General features: G+C 38.5%; 1 long non-coding RNA gene across 1 annotated transcript; it reads right to left on the bottom strand.

Annotated features, from left to right (window-relative positions):
• Positions 1-9,989: 9,989 nt before the first annotated feature.
• Positions 9,990-14,969, bottom strand: LOC106902669. Its single transcript, XR_001414556.1, has 4 exons — positions 14,846-14,969; positions 13,960-14,000; positions 11,025-12,001; positions 9,990-10,265 (listed from the first exon to the last, which is right to left on the bottom strand). It is a non-coding gene; the product is annotated as an uncharacterized LOC106902669 (long non-coding RNA).
• Between the last annotated feature and the right edge of the window lie 422 nt (positions 14,970-15,391).

Here is a 15,391-nt window from a genome sequence, read left to right as displayed (position 1 = left end):
CCCGCGCCGCTCCCCGTCCCGCCCGCCTCCTCCTCTGCTTCCGGGTTGCTGGCCGTTACCGAGCGCGCCGCCGATTGGCCGGGAGGGCCAGAGCGGTTGCTAAGCGACGGCGTCGGGGCCGCGGCCTTGCGGGCCGGGAAGGGCCCGGTTCTGCCCAGCGAAACCCGGCCGCTTCTCCCCCTGACTCACCCCCCCGGGGAACGGGAGCCCCGGCGCCGCGGGACGAGGGGGAAACGGCTGCCGCCGCCGGTTTAAACGTAGGTGCTTGTTACGGTTTGAGGAACCCGCCGCAATTTATTGCCGTTCAGGCAATTATCTTCTATTGCCTGATGAGCCCTCCCCAGCCGGGAGGGGGAACTGGGGGGAAGAAACAAGGAATCCCGAGGAAACAAACAGATTGATTAGGCTATGACTAAATAATTAAGGAGCCAGTACTGATCCCGATACCAATGTAATATGCGAGGATTATATTCTGTGCACGGCCGGCAGCGTGGGACCCTGCCAGCGCCGCGGCAGGAGGAAGGGAAGGGCTCAGGGCTCTGGGGCAAGGAGCTCTCAGGACGGCGGCCGCCAAGGGAGAGAGAACTTCTCAGCAAACTTTCTAATTTATATTGGCTGCGACGCTCACGGGATGACATCATCCTGTGGGCAGCTTGGGTCAGGTGCCCCGGTCTCATCCCTCCTCATCCACACACCTCAGACTTGGAAAGCCACAACACCATAGCTGGCTATAAAAATAAGTATTTTTCCAAATTCAGACACTAGAGTCTTCTAAAAGTACAGTTTTCCCAAGCGTTAGAAAAGGCTTTACTGAAAAATAAAATCAGTGAAGGAGAATTTAGTCCTGTGTTGCTCAAACCAGGACAGTGCTGTAGTGAGGTGACATTACAGGGGGCAGGGGGGCTCTCCCCACATGGGCACGTTTTGGTCTCCCCACTCCGTGAGCAGGGTCAGCATCCAGCTGGTGACAGGGGCTCAGGGAAGGTACCTCCATCACTCTCTGTTTTCCTTGCTGAAATTATTTTTTTTCATGCCTAAATTAACCACACAAACTTCCATAGCCTAAATAAGAAAGCCTTCCATAGCCTAAATCAAAGCTTCCCTGCAGCTGTACAGATCCTCTGAGCTTCACTTGCATCCACCTGGAGATAAAGGCCCTTCCTTGAGCAGGTGAATGGATGTGGCCCCGGAACACAGCAGATGCCAGCAGGTGCTTACTTGGAGCTTCCCAGGACTTATGGGGCATCAGGGCGACAAAGGACACCCTCCCGGCCTTTGCCCATCACAGAACGCTCATGAACCAACACAAGAGTAGTTCACAGTGGGATGTAGATGCCTGGTTGGAGCCAGGCATAGAAAGGTGTCCGCATCTGTCCACGTGAAAAATGTACCATTTCAGCTAAACCATCAAGAGATTATCTTACATACACCTTCTAGTCTAGAACAGGCTTTTCTTGGGTGACATGCTCTTTTGTTTGACCTGTAACAAAAAAGTTGAGGCCCAAGGTAGCAATGTTTCCACTTCTTTTCCTACAGTTCCTGATAAACAAACAAACATGTTAGCACCTCTACTATTACCATTAATCTTAGGTCACGGAACAATTCCTTAAAACAAAATCCTTAGTCTTGCCACATTTAATGATGTGAGGGGGCACTCAGAGCTGGTTAGCTTTTTAACCAGCTAAAAACAAGACTAAGCTTCCTCTTTACAAAGCATATTTTAATATTCAGATTAGATCAGCTCCTAAGGGTACATTGTCATCTTCTATCTTACTTGATTTCTTCACTTTGCCCAGGTAATGTGCTTTGGTAGCCCAAGCACAGTTTTCTCATCCTGATAATGCAAATGAGAGAGAGGCCAACAGGTACACAGGCATTAAAAATATCTTAATCTAAATGATGCTTGCGTGAACATTGTGGAGTAAATATTTGAACCCATATCCTAGATCACTACGTATTTATCAAGCTACTGAATATTCTAGTGTCCTGTGGGATCTGCTCCACATTTTATAAATCAATGTTTATTGGACCAGAAGGGGAGAGAGAGAAAACTTAACTCTTTTCTTGTAAAGGGGATTCTTCAGTTTCATTTGTAAAAGCCACTACAATAGCCGTAATTTGGGAAAATCTGTAAAGAAAGTATGTACATATATAAAAGGAAAAAAAAATATGAAGCCTGATGTTTACACCAGCACCAAAATGGAAGATCAGATAAATGATGAGAGTAAAACTTCCTTCAACTTGAAAACAGAAACATTCAAATACTTCAATCCCGGTAAGGAGATAATTGCAGTTTAGGGTTCTTTTTCCCTCAGTTGCTGGTGGTAAAATTAATTCCACTGACTTCAATATGAGCGTGACCTGCCCTTTGCTCCTTACACTTGTTGATTCTGGAGGCCCTAAACCTTCCAAAGATCACTGATCCTCCAGGTCAAGTGAAATTGTAAGTCATTTCCCAGCTAACTCAGGCTGGGTCTTCCATGCTGTTCCTGAACAGGAACAAAACGTTCAGCTTTGTAGATATGAAACATGAATAACCATTCCACAGCTGTCTGCAAGAATGCAATTCCCACAGCCACAGCTAGAATAATATATGGGAGATCGGCTGTTAGAAACACTGTTTGGGGAACACACCTAATTTCTTTATAAAGAAAGATGTTTTCCCCTGGTTGACTACATGCAACGCCTGCCACGAATGAATTTTAAAGGGACAGAGGTACAAACATATATATAAGACTTTCTCTCTGACAAGTTTGTGGCTTTCAGTCAGCTGAGGAAAGAAAATGTCCACACGAGAAGAATAATAATCCTGGTCCCTGGGTGCTGGCAGCAGACTAACACACTGCAATGAACTCTAAGGAAAGCAGGGAACAAAACATAGACTATGTCTTTTTCTTCCTGCAACAGACGAGCAGGCACAGGGGCATAACATTAAATATAAATACATTTTATTTTCTTTTTCATAACATCCCTGATCAGAGATTTAGCCTGAAGTGGAAAGTTTGCCCATTGTTACCAAGCAAGGAATGCGTCCCAACAGATAGCATCCTTAAAAGTGGAGTGATGCTTAGACACAATACTAATTTGTATAACACACAATACAGTAATTAACTTCTGCCTCCAGGCAGACACTTAACTGTCCATGTAAATGGATGAGATTGTTCAAGGATGACACTAGATTTACAGCAAAAACATCAAGTGAGCATGAACAGAAATCCCAGGAGATGCTAATGGAGAAGAATGGAGGACAAGTCCACACAAAAACCACCAGTGCAATGGCCAGAAAAATATGAGCAAAAGCACTAGAATGAAAGCATGGAAGTCAAGGGCAGTGATCTTTGAGAAACGATCAAGGAAAGTGATCGAAGTATCAAATATGGTAGGTAAAATTTATCTAAAAAGCAGTATTTCAGTACTTGGATGAAAATCAGTCAGGCTGCAAAATAGGAGATTATTTTTCTGAGAAAACTGTAGTGAGCTCTATACGTGGTAGGCTCAAGCAATGCTCAGAAGGCTTAAAAATGTTCTGATGAAAAAATGAGCACAATCTCAACGAGAGATTGATAAGAAATTGTTATTTGTCTAATGATCTGAGTGCAGTTAGTCCATCCAAGACCTAGTGGTCACGTTCTATAGAGGGAGACAGAAAAAACTGGGAAATGTCCAAAAATAGCCTTTAAAACTATATATAGCCTTGGCGGAACGTAGGGTTCTACTAATAGTTGTAAAATGAACATTTAACGTGGATAAAGTAATGACTGGTTAGAGAGTTCCTGTTAGAGATATAATAGGAAATGTAAATTAATACAGGAGTGAATATTGCACTATTTAAGTGAATAAAAGTACCAAAGGAGAGCCAGAGCTTCAATGCAAACTGCTTGATCATCCCACCAGACTAGCATTAAGGCACCTACATGTAGCATTACGATGCTTACCAACCATCCTGACCAAAATAAAGGCTGTGTCATGGCAGATCCCACACTGACCCTTTAGCAGAGTAAAGCCAAGCAGATGTAGGTCCCTGGAGGAGGCAGGTCGTGGCCGCTGGATGGGCAGTGGCTCCATGGGGGTCAGTTGTGGTGTGGGGTACCTGGCACAGCAGAAGAGAGGAAAGAGAGGGTCACTCTGAGACACAGATCTTAAGGGAAGAATAAACGTATCAGCTGATGGAGAAATGGAGAGGACGGGAGTGGAAGTTGGCTCTTCCAGACCTTGATAGTCTTAAGAACATGTGAAAAATTCTGTGCAAAAGAGGGAAAGGCACTTAGACGTGGCAAAGCAATGCCACCTTCATGAGTACAACACGATGCAGGGCCAGGGTCTGCGTTTGTGGGCGTGAAACTGAGGACAGCAAATCTGAGCAGTTTTGTGAGAAAAGCCTCGATGTTTAACAAGCAGAAAACGTACGTCTCCATCATGGAAGCAACTGTCAGAAGCTGCTGGCCCATAAAATACACCTGTGAACTACACATAACCTGTAAAGTAGGTCTGTTCATTTCAAAGGTCATGTAACATGAGCTACCTGGAATAAATTCTTACTTCCTTATACTTCACTTCAAAAAGCATATTTATACAGATAGTGAAACTCTTCTATTTGCAGTAAATGCTATTTAAAAAAGTATGGTTTTTGTGGTTGGTTTGAGGGGTTTTCGGGTAGTTTTTTGTCTACTAATGTGCAGTACAGCCATGTTTACCTCATTTTTCAGACTTCATGTTTTTATTTTCTTTATTATTTTATAAAAATCTAAGCCAACAAAAGAGTACACAAACTGCAAACATAATCCATAGATATACAAATTTTTTCACTTGACCTGGAGGATCAGTGATCTTTTTACCTAAAAGATTTTTTAATCTCACCTAACACAAAATATTTGAGGTTTTCTTTTCCCTCTTTTTTTCTTTTTTTTTTTCTTTTTTTTTTTTAACTAGAAACTGTCTTGTTTATGAATTCATTTCAAGAACTTCTTGTTCGGCTACAAAGTTAAATGCTGGGGCATGAAATAAAAAAAAATAAATTAAGAGAAATTAAAATGACAGTAAGCAGTCCTTTCCATTGTGCACAAAATAGATACTGTATTTCATCAGTATTTACCCGTGTCTATTCAATTTTTCATTGAATACAGTGAAAAAGGTAAAGCTGAAATTAAGGTGCCTTTACAAATCTTAAATACATTTTTGAATTTTATAATATAATTTTATGTAATTGATAAAATTTTTAAATGAAAATTTAAATTGAGATTAAGATTTTTTCCTCAACTTCTACCTCATTAAAAAAGTACAGCAACAGAATATTATGAACAATTACACATGTTAAAATTATTTCCTCATGTATGTGAAGGTACATTTTTAAATGTATAATTTCAGTAGCTATTAAAAAAATTGATTTATTATACGAATAACAGAGCAATATAAAAAACTAAAATGGGTTTTTAAATTATTTATATTTAATAAAAATGTATTTCAACTGTCATTATTCTTACTTATCAAAGCTTGCTTGCTTGTGTAGCAAACTGTGTGTTATGCGTGGTCTTGTTGATTTTGATTAAATACTTGCTGATGCACATTTCCACTGCAGGAAATTCAAATGCAAACTCACAGCCCCTGTACATTAACCATGAATTCTTTCCTCCTGTCCATTCCCATCACATGCTAAGACTGTTCTGAGTTCTTTTCACAAGGCTTCTACAATATCGTTTATAAAATGTCACCTTTGATTAGTACTTTCATTCTCAGATATGCTAACGTGCTTTTAAAACATAGAATGCACATCATCCATCTTTTATTTGATGGTTGCATTCTACCTTCTGAACTTTCAAGCTACTAACACACCTAGGTCAAGGTTCTGTTAATAAAATGATGCCTAGTGACAGGTAGAGAGGGAGTTAACTGACTACAAGCATTTGATCAACTGTTACCTGTAATTTCTCTGTTTTGTTGCCTTGGGCAAGTGAGCTAAAGAGGAGGCAAGTAACTGCAAGCCCCATTTGTCCAACTGGGTGATTAGACGGAAAGATGAAAGGCAATATACTCATGTGTTTCTTACAGCTTTATGATTTTAATCCATTTTGTCAGGGAAATACATTTTGGTCCATCAGATAATGTGATAGCTAAACTATTCAAACAAAGAGAAGAAGAATATTTCTGTAGTGGAGATAAGTTTCTTAATATGATTTACTAGAGGTACTATTTCATGAGTAGTCAGATGCACAGTATTTCAGTTTAACCACTAAGGATATACTTATATCTAGAAATGGTCATTTTTAATAGTAAAAAAATAAAATATTAAACACATAAAACAAAAAATTTGAGATAATGATTCAAATAATCTAATATACATACATTATTAACTGACTCTTCTGACAATTAAGAATCTTATTTTATACAATTTAGATTATACACTTGCTTTTATTTGATTTGTTAGAGCACCACAAACTTTTAGAAGAGAAATATGTAGATCTTTTGAAGTCAGACCTATTTTAAATCAACTATTTTGGAAACTGTTTCAACATAGTAGTTATCCTAATGCAGTTCAGTCTCGCACTGTAAATGAGCGGAACGTGTTCCCAAGCTTTGCAGAAGTTCAGAATTCAGCAGTAGGGTAAATGCTGCTGTTCACACCAGCCATATCCTATGATCAAAATACATCTTTGCAAAGGCAAAGGAGAAGGAGCCTTTCAGAGTTTCCAAAAGAACCTCAAACACCTGAATTTTTATGTGCAGGAGAAGACCCAGAAAAAAAAGACAGGAACGTTCAACTTGGTCTCCTCTCTGGGATCAGCATCATACGGAAGAGGTAAAAATACATGGTAAAAAAACCAGCAGCCGATTCAGACTGAAACTATCTCCTGCTCCTGGAACTATTCTTGGCTCAGAGAGGAAAAGAGAAGCATCTCACCTTGGAGCTAACTCAACAGAGTGGGGAGTGGAATGCCAAACTGGCATCCTGGCCCCAGCTACCAAGGAGTTTGCCACAGTTCAGATGTTTGTAGTTGTGATGGAGGCACAAGGCTTTTCAGATCTCTGCCAGTGGCTGCTGGAAACGGAACTACCTTTTAGTCTCAGTCATTCTGTTTCAGAACAAACTAAGTTGTATTCCAGAAAGTACTTAATAAAGAGGAAAACTTTTAAGCAGGAAATCACTTTGCAGTATGCCACTTGAAAATGTGGAATTCCTGTTCAGCCTGCAATGTCCTCAGTAAAAAATGGAGATTGAAAGCACAAGTAGAATGAAGCAGTCAAAGTGACCTCAATACAGAAGAACAGAGAAAAAAGGAAAAAAAAAGCAGGGCTTAACCATGTGCTCAAAAGTACATAAAAGTAATTCTATTGACTTCAACTGGCAGCACTGACGTACTATGCAACTGTTGGGAACTTGACCTCTGCTGGCTGCTGTGTACAACCTTCTTATAATCAAGAGAGTCACATCATCAAGTGGCTTTGCAAGGACAGGAGATAATTAAATGCGATCAGGTCTAGCAGAGGAAAGCATAATATTAATCTGCAGTAATAGTAGAAATAGTTCCTAATTATAAAATTCCTTAAATGATTGCTTCTTTTCTTTCCAGAAAAACAACATTCTGGCATTAGCAAGGTTTACGTGGGGTCACTAAAACAGATGAATTTTGTTATTCTGGTTCTTCCATTGTGACTGTATACATCTGCATCTTTGCTTTGATTTGTATTTTAAGACTGCAAGGGGCAGGAGGCGAGTGATTTATTCCAACATGCTATGCCAGATCCCCAGTATACAGCTGAGCAACTGGGACTAGTTGGGCTGGGAACTAATTGGTTGCTAAAAACAATAAAAGATAGGAGTACTTTTAAAAGACATCTAACACTCTGACTGTATAAAATTAGACTGAAATGACATTATTGAAGAAAGCTTTCAAGTGTCAAAAATGAAAGAAGGTCATACATACTCCACTGAGGAAATCTACATCTCACCAGAGGGGACACATCCACTTTCATTACTCTATTTTATCTGTTTTGTCTTTTACAACAACTTTGTAGGGAGACAGAATACAAAGCTAAGAGATATAGTTGAGAGTTGAAAAAATAAGCACAGAGAGTAGATAAAAGATGTAAGAAATGGAAAGAGAGGTCAAAATTTTAAAATTATATATAGCACAAAGCTAGTATAAAATAGTTATTGATGAAAAGCTAGGCTGTCTTAAATGAAAATGTTACACATCCTACTATTTTTGTTTTAAGAAATATCATGCATCATAACAGTCGGTGAAATGATACCAAGATAAATATAAGTTTAGTTCATATGTAACAAGAAATAACTAAATTAATTTTTCAACTCATTGCTTTTCTATCTCTTTCCTTGTTTGGTTGTTTTAGCTTTTTTCCCCTCTCCAAATGATGCAATCTATTTATGGCTACCTATTCTCACTGTTTCTGATTGATTCTGTTGTTTTAAATTCATCAATTCCTATGCACCTTTTGTAGATTGGAGGCAGATCTCAAGGCACATTTCAGCTACAAAACTGCATCTGCTAATTAACGTTAGTGAGACAGTGCTTGTGATACATACAGAATCATAGCTTGTACAAAATTAAGGAAACACAAACTCACTGTGACTGGAGGGTCCCCGGGAGGTCCACTAGTCCAAGTTTTTGCCTAAAGCAAGGGGTGGCACTGAATTCATGTTGGGGTGCTCAGGGCTTTTACAAGTTGGGTGCTAAAACCTTCAGGGATAGCAGATCCACAGCCTCTCTGGGCAACCTGTCCCAACTTCTGCTGGATTTGCTGAAGTTTATCACCATCCTTCTTGCATTTTCATCTAGAGTCAAGTTTTTAAAAAATAGTTTAAAAAATTTCAGTTCCATCAAGTGATGTACCACAATACATAAAACTACATGAGCATATCGGCTTTATTCTAAATCTTTCTTGTGCTATGTTCATTTTGAAGGTCGTGCTGGATTGTGAAGCTCTCAGGCAAAGAACTTTATCTTTTTACTCGTATGGAGTACAACATGAAAAATAAAAAAAAGGCAGGGGGGAGTGCCTTTCAAATTTGTTGAAGCAATGACATGGTTATTTTCCAGGTTATTTTCCTTTCTAATTTTACTGTACTCTTTTGTCTTCTCTTGCATTTGGTTTGCTTCACCTAACCTTTCATGTTGTTTATTGCTCACCTTTCCATTAGTGGTACGCTCTATTTTTACCCCCTGTAAATACAATGCATATTCCTGTCCCTTTCCTTATAATGTTTCCAGCAGTGTGAAAGCATATCTACATTTTCCTTATATTTTTCTTTCATCTTAATGCAATATACTTCATATCCGCTTCACTACTTTCCTCTCAACTAAATTGTTCTAAATTATTTGTTTGGTGTGAGGGGAGAACACTAATGTAATGTAAATAACTGCTTTACCTTTGATCACCTGGCTATCATACCAGTTTGTGTATACTGTTTTTAGTTCAATTATGTTATATCACTTGGCAAGAATTAGTTCATACAGGTTTTATACGAGATTCACAAAAATACTCTGCCCAAATGCTGATAATTAAAATGTCCTCCCCATCAATTGTATTTTATTGCTTTGTGTCATTAAATAGCATGTTAATGTATCATTGGCATTATATTATATGATACATTAGGAAAGCAGGATTTTTGCACACACAATTCTTACCAGATGCTTTAATTCTGACTTTCTTTTTTTTTGTAGTCATCACCTTTAGTTTTAATATAAGTTTTACCTCGTTACAATATTTTTTGTTGCTAGTATATTAATGGCTTTTCCCAATGTGCCCAAATTAGTGGAAAGCTGTTTATTAGTAATCCATAATACACAAGTATTTCTGGATCTGTAGGAATCAGGCTTGTTTTTATCCCCCCCCCCCTTCAAGTTGGTCAAGAACTGTATTATAAGCTCTCATCTGCTCATATTGAACTCATCAGGAAACCCTCTTTTTGCTTTCCCTGAGAGTGGATTATTTACTGTGGATGCAGAATTTCACTTACTGGCAGTGAATCCGATGCCTGAGTGCTAACAGTGTTAGAGAAAGCAAGGAGTATAAAATGCTTTCCTCCTGCTGTGAGCCAGGTAGGACCATGATGATGGTCACTGCCCATTCTCCTCTGAGGATCTCCATCATCTGGTAGCCTTATCACCATGGCTCTACTGCTGCCTTCCTCCCAGACCATTTTCTGTACAATAATGCAGAAGGTGTTTGCATTCTGTATCCTCTTCCATGGGTTATCTACAAGCTTGACAGAGGTCCTGATATCCTCTTTACAGTAAAGAAGTACTTATCTACAAAAAGAAGTACAGTTAAGACTGATATATAGCAGAAAATACAGACTTTCTGCCTGTTCATCCATACCAGTCTAAGGGGACAAATGGCTAGCCAGCAAAACACCACTGAATTTATGGTTATTCATGAGGTGGTTACAGCTATGTACTACACTCTGCCTTTTGTTATAGGTTGGAAAATTAATTTAATTTTTTTTTTTCATCTTATAGCAATCCTTTCCTGGAAACCCTTTCAAGAAGAGGTTTGTAGTGTGCTCATTAGAATTTAATCTCTTCTATTTTAATAAGTATCCTAGAGGGTTATTAAGGTGTTAGAATTATCTCTGAAGAAAAAGAATGACATTATTAGTTAGCAAATTAAGAAAATTTGTCTCCCAAATACATTCTGTTTGAATAGAAACAAAACAGTTTTATAACAAAATGTACCCTCTTACTGATAACTTGTTTATTTTCAGAAGCAGAAAATGTTTTTTTGAAAACCATATAGAAATAACATTTCAAAACAAGGAAATGTATTTCAAAGTATAATTTATCAGAATGAAGGTTTAGTACCTCCAACACAGTCACAAACTGTGTTACACTATTATAAATGGGGACATTAGCTCTGTTAATAAATTTGAAAAATTGTCTCAAATACCGTTATTTTTTACTAACACCCAGACTGCACCCACCCAGTTATTTAAAGGCAGCACGGATAAGCAGCAGTCCCACACATTCACTCTTAAGGGAACCTTCAAAGCTGGAGCATTACGTGACTACCTGGGAAGCAGTTTTCTGGAGGCTCAAGGCAGGCTCTGGTGGTATCTGGAGCAACCAAAAGCAATGCCGTGGAGGCCAGCAGGAGCTGAGAACCTGGTTTAATTGTCCACTGGGTGCCACAGTAATGAGGTTGGCCAAGCTTACGTATACCATTCACTTAACTGAGCAGTACCAGGAAGCGAGGGTCAGTCACTGTGTGCATCCCGAGCTTCCTGGATGGGGGCATCCTTCAGCAAACAGCATGGTTGATATTTGATTGCATGAACGACTCACAGAGTCTGCCAGGGCTGGAAGACTACAAAGCAACGGCAGTAATTCTAGTCACTCTCCGGGGGACGCTGTAGGCTTGCACGTTTCTTTCTGAGCCCTGACTTACAGGGTTACTGTTCTGTTTGGACCCTGAGATGATACTTGGGGAAATAGCAGACAGGGGAAATAGCAGACAGGAGCAAGAGTGAGATCAGATGATAGCCAGAAGGCATCCACAGCTGTTATAAATTATGATATATAAATTACCAGAGGCAATTTAAACAAGTCTCCAGAGGGCAGCTTCCACTGAGAAACTTACACGTGCAGAAGGTGCTAAAGAAATAAGCCCACACACTTAAGAGTGTGGTTGTCTGTGTTCACAAATTGGCTGTCCAACCCTGGCCACCACAAATGTCGAGGACCATGTGTTCCCAAGTGACTTGTCACCAGAAGTAGCAGGAGATGTCAGGTCTGCACTTCGCAGCAGCCAAGGATCCATCCTGTCACGTGCTCAGGGAGGAGCAGGACCATCTGTAGGATACATTGCCTGGCAACGGTCCCCAGGACCTCACAGAAATCATGCTCCCTCTCACAGCTGCACAACTTACTGCAGATGGATTTACTAGTAATTAGTTGAGCCAGAAACATCTTTCATCTTCTGTCCATCTTTCTGGTAGCTGGTCACCAGCACAGAAGTAGTCAGTGACATACATATGAACACGGAGCATCTGAAAACGGTAGAACAAATGAGAGTTACTTTTTAAGTCCTGACTCTTAAAAACTGCCTTACAGTAAGTGCTCTGTCATGTATTGGTTGAAAATTTTCAATAAAATTCTTAAATCTATGAGATAATATCATTATTGTGGTGAAAAAAAATCATTATTATTGGAAAAATTAAATAGCAATAAGCCAATATTATGTCATTGTCTTATAACTTGCTGCTGACAGGGCAAGAAACTGAAAAGTGCTTCCAAAGCTGATAAATCAGTCCAGGTTCTTAAACTAGCAATCAGGTGGAAATGGAAATTCACCAAATACAGCTAGAGTTACCCCACAATATTTGAGTACAACTACATGTTTTAAAGTGGTCATTAATTTTGGATCTGCTCATTTTTAGTATCCAAATCAGATCAATTTCAAGTGTTAAGCTGTAGCTGCGATGTAAGAAGTGCTTATCAAAGATTTGCTTCCAGATGTAATTTAGTAGTGACTTTTTGAAATATTATCTCATATTATGCCTAAATCCAGTTGCATTTCAGTGTTTTTATTTGAAATAAGAAGCTATATCAAAGAACATTCTTATCTATGAACAGTATTATCATAGGCTGCTCTCCATAAGCTTTTTATTGCTAATCTTTTTCTGCTGGAGACTTGCACGTATTTTAGACTGAACCTTTTTTTGCCGATGCTTTGCATGTGGAATGATAAACAGGTTTATCAATATACAATCCACCTGAAACCAGTGCATATTTCTTAAATAATTCAGTTAGTTCTTTGGACATCGCTTAGGTTGCATTTGAAAACAACGTTAACTTTTCTGGATAGATAAATACCATGGTAAACAAAGAGAAATACTATATTCAGCATGAAGGACTTCTGTAGTTAATTACAGACTCTCTCTGTAAAGGTAGCAAAACATTTTTCACGGCAATTTCTAGTTTTGACACTTATCTTATTTGTTGATCATTTCACATATTTAACTTCACCCTAAAAATTAAGTAACATGAAATGTTACCAAAATAAATATTGTTTAATCATACAAGATTTGAAAACACCTTGAACATGCCTTCTCACACCTTCATAGTAAATGCTCCTTCTGACAATCTAATTGGACAACTTAGTAGGTTTCTTGTACAAGGAAAGGAGGCTACTTAGACAAAAAGAGTTAGATAAATTAGTAGTTCATGTCATAGACTCAAATCTCTGCAAAACTTCAGTCTCTTCATGTTGCTCTAGTTGTACAAAATGGGGTAGAAATAGCCTCCGGGAAGAATCCAGGAGTAATGAGGTTAGTTGAAGTGGAGCTGACAGAACAACTCTCTATCAGTCCCCTAACACTAAGACATGTATCTAGATGCAGCAGGTAAAATTCACCTTAAACAATCACAGCTACAATTTACCTGTAGATAAACTGTCTCCTACTTCTGTTTTTCTGGTTAAACGTAACAAGTTAAGATAGCATCAGAAGCTACGCATCATAACCTTTATGAGAAGTTAAAATGCTAGATTAACAGTGGACTTAGAAATATATGGCCACGTTTGCCTTAGCAGAGTTTTGCAGTAAGTTTTCACTATTTTCTCCTTTCTATAATAACAATATCTCCTTAACTTTAAAATAGTTTCAGTATGAAATACGGAATAACAGAATGCATTTCAGTTCGCCCTGGCCATTTGATGGCAATATACATACTAGATATACAATGTCACAAGGATAATTGATTGTGACATTGCCAAAGGGACACAACACTTTTTTCTGATAAACGCTTTACATCTTTCCAAAGGGTCACAGTCAGTATTTCAGCTTTAGGCTGATTTATTGCCTAAAGCAAATTTGATTTTAATAGACTTACACAAGCTATGGAAAAGGTGATCTAGAACAGTTACATGTTTAAAATGTGAAAAACGTTCCAGGGAAAATAGAAAAGCTGCTGCACTTGAACTTCTTTCATGCAAATAAAGTCTTACCTGAATATAAATGATGCACATTCTTGAACAGGACTGCCAAGCTGAAAACAACAAAGCATATTAATATTATAATACCAAGATGAGAGAGTTTGATCTTAGTTTGATAGAAATTATTTAAAAACCTAGATTAAGGAGGCCAGCAGAATGCAAATCATGAATAGGAGGAGGAAATGAAGCCTAGAAAACAGAAATCCTAGCAGTAGTTATTTATTGAAAAATCAATTTAAACCCACTCTAAAAAAAGTTCCAACCTAGAAACACTAGTGAATTTTATTTTTATTTTTGCTTATTAATTCTCCACTATCCTTCCAGTATAGGCACAATAAGGCTGATATCTAAGTGCTTTTGTTAGTAAAACTGATGCTGCTTGATGAACCGATAACATAAATTCTTGCCAAAATGTTCATTTACTGATAATTGCCAGCAGACTTTTTCATATGTATTATCCAGCCTCATGCAAGATTTGTCTCTACCTTTCTTTCTATGTTTAATTGGCCTTCTATATGCAGTTTCACATTATGCTTTTCAATCAAATACTGCAGTGATTCAGCAGTGATACCTACAGGTTTATGATGTTTGCATTAGCTAGACTTTTTTTTTTTTTTGGTATGCTAGCCTAATATAAGTAAACTGTATAAAAATGTCAAAACTGGTCTGATGTTTTGTCAGATTCTTATGGCATATTCCTCCATTTGAGCAGGATTACAGAGAAGTCTGAACAGGTTTTCAGTCCCAAAGGGTAGCTGCTGCAGACAAAAGTGCCAACTGCCTTTAATGATGGCTGAATAGCGTCCATGGTCATAAATGTCATTTCAAATGTGATGTCAAGGTCCAACTGCAAAAGTAATACCTTGAAAGGGAAAACTAAAATGGGATATGGAACTACCTGAACACAATAAGTTGTGCTCCAGATTCCAATGAAATGATAATGGCGACGCTGAAATTTTGTCTCTTTGAAGAATTACAAGATTCTCCCTTTACAGAAAAGATTTTTGTAAGAGTTTCCTTCTGAAAAAAAGAAAAAAGTAGATAAAAAAATAGGTCCAAAGACAAAGTAACTATGAGGGGCATTAACAGATTTATATCAGTAGTCACGGACGGTATTGCAGTGGGTGGAGGGGGGAAATGTGTGTGGGTTTTTTTTAATAAAGGAAAAGGCAGTATGCTTTTCAGAAACCACAGAAACATTTCAGTAGTCAACTCATATATGAGAAGGAAAAGAAATAAAGGGAAAAACAGAATTTGGGTTCCTTGACTTAAGAAACAGCATCTGCAGGATAAAAAGTGAAGCAAGGTTTCTTCTTATAGGTCAAATTCCCGCAATACTCAAACAAGGCATATAGCTACTTTCACCAGATCTGTACGTACCTCCAGGCTGTGAGCAGGGACTATCTTGACTCACAGTGAAGGAAACCTGACACGACCTTTCAGA

Source organism: Calidris pugnax, unplaced genomic scaffold (genome assembly GCF_001431845.1).
Source record: "Calidris pugnax isolate Ruff unplaced genomic scaffold, ASM143184v1 scaffold31, whole genome shotgun sequence".
In the NCBI taxonomy this organism is placed as follows: Eukaryota; Metazoa; Chordata; class Aves; order Charadriiformes; family Scolopacidae; genus Calidris; species Calidris pugnax.
Note: the sequence above shows the minus strand (reverse complement) of the source record. Positions and strands in the feature narration are given on the sequence as shown.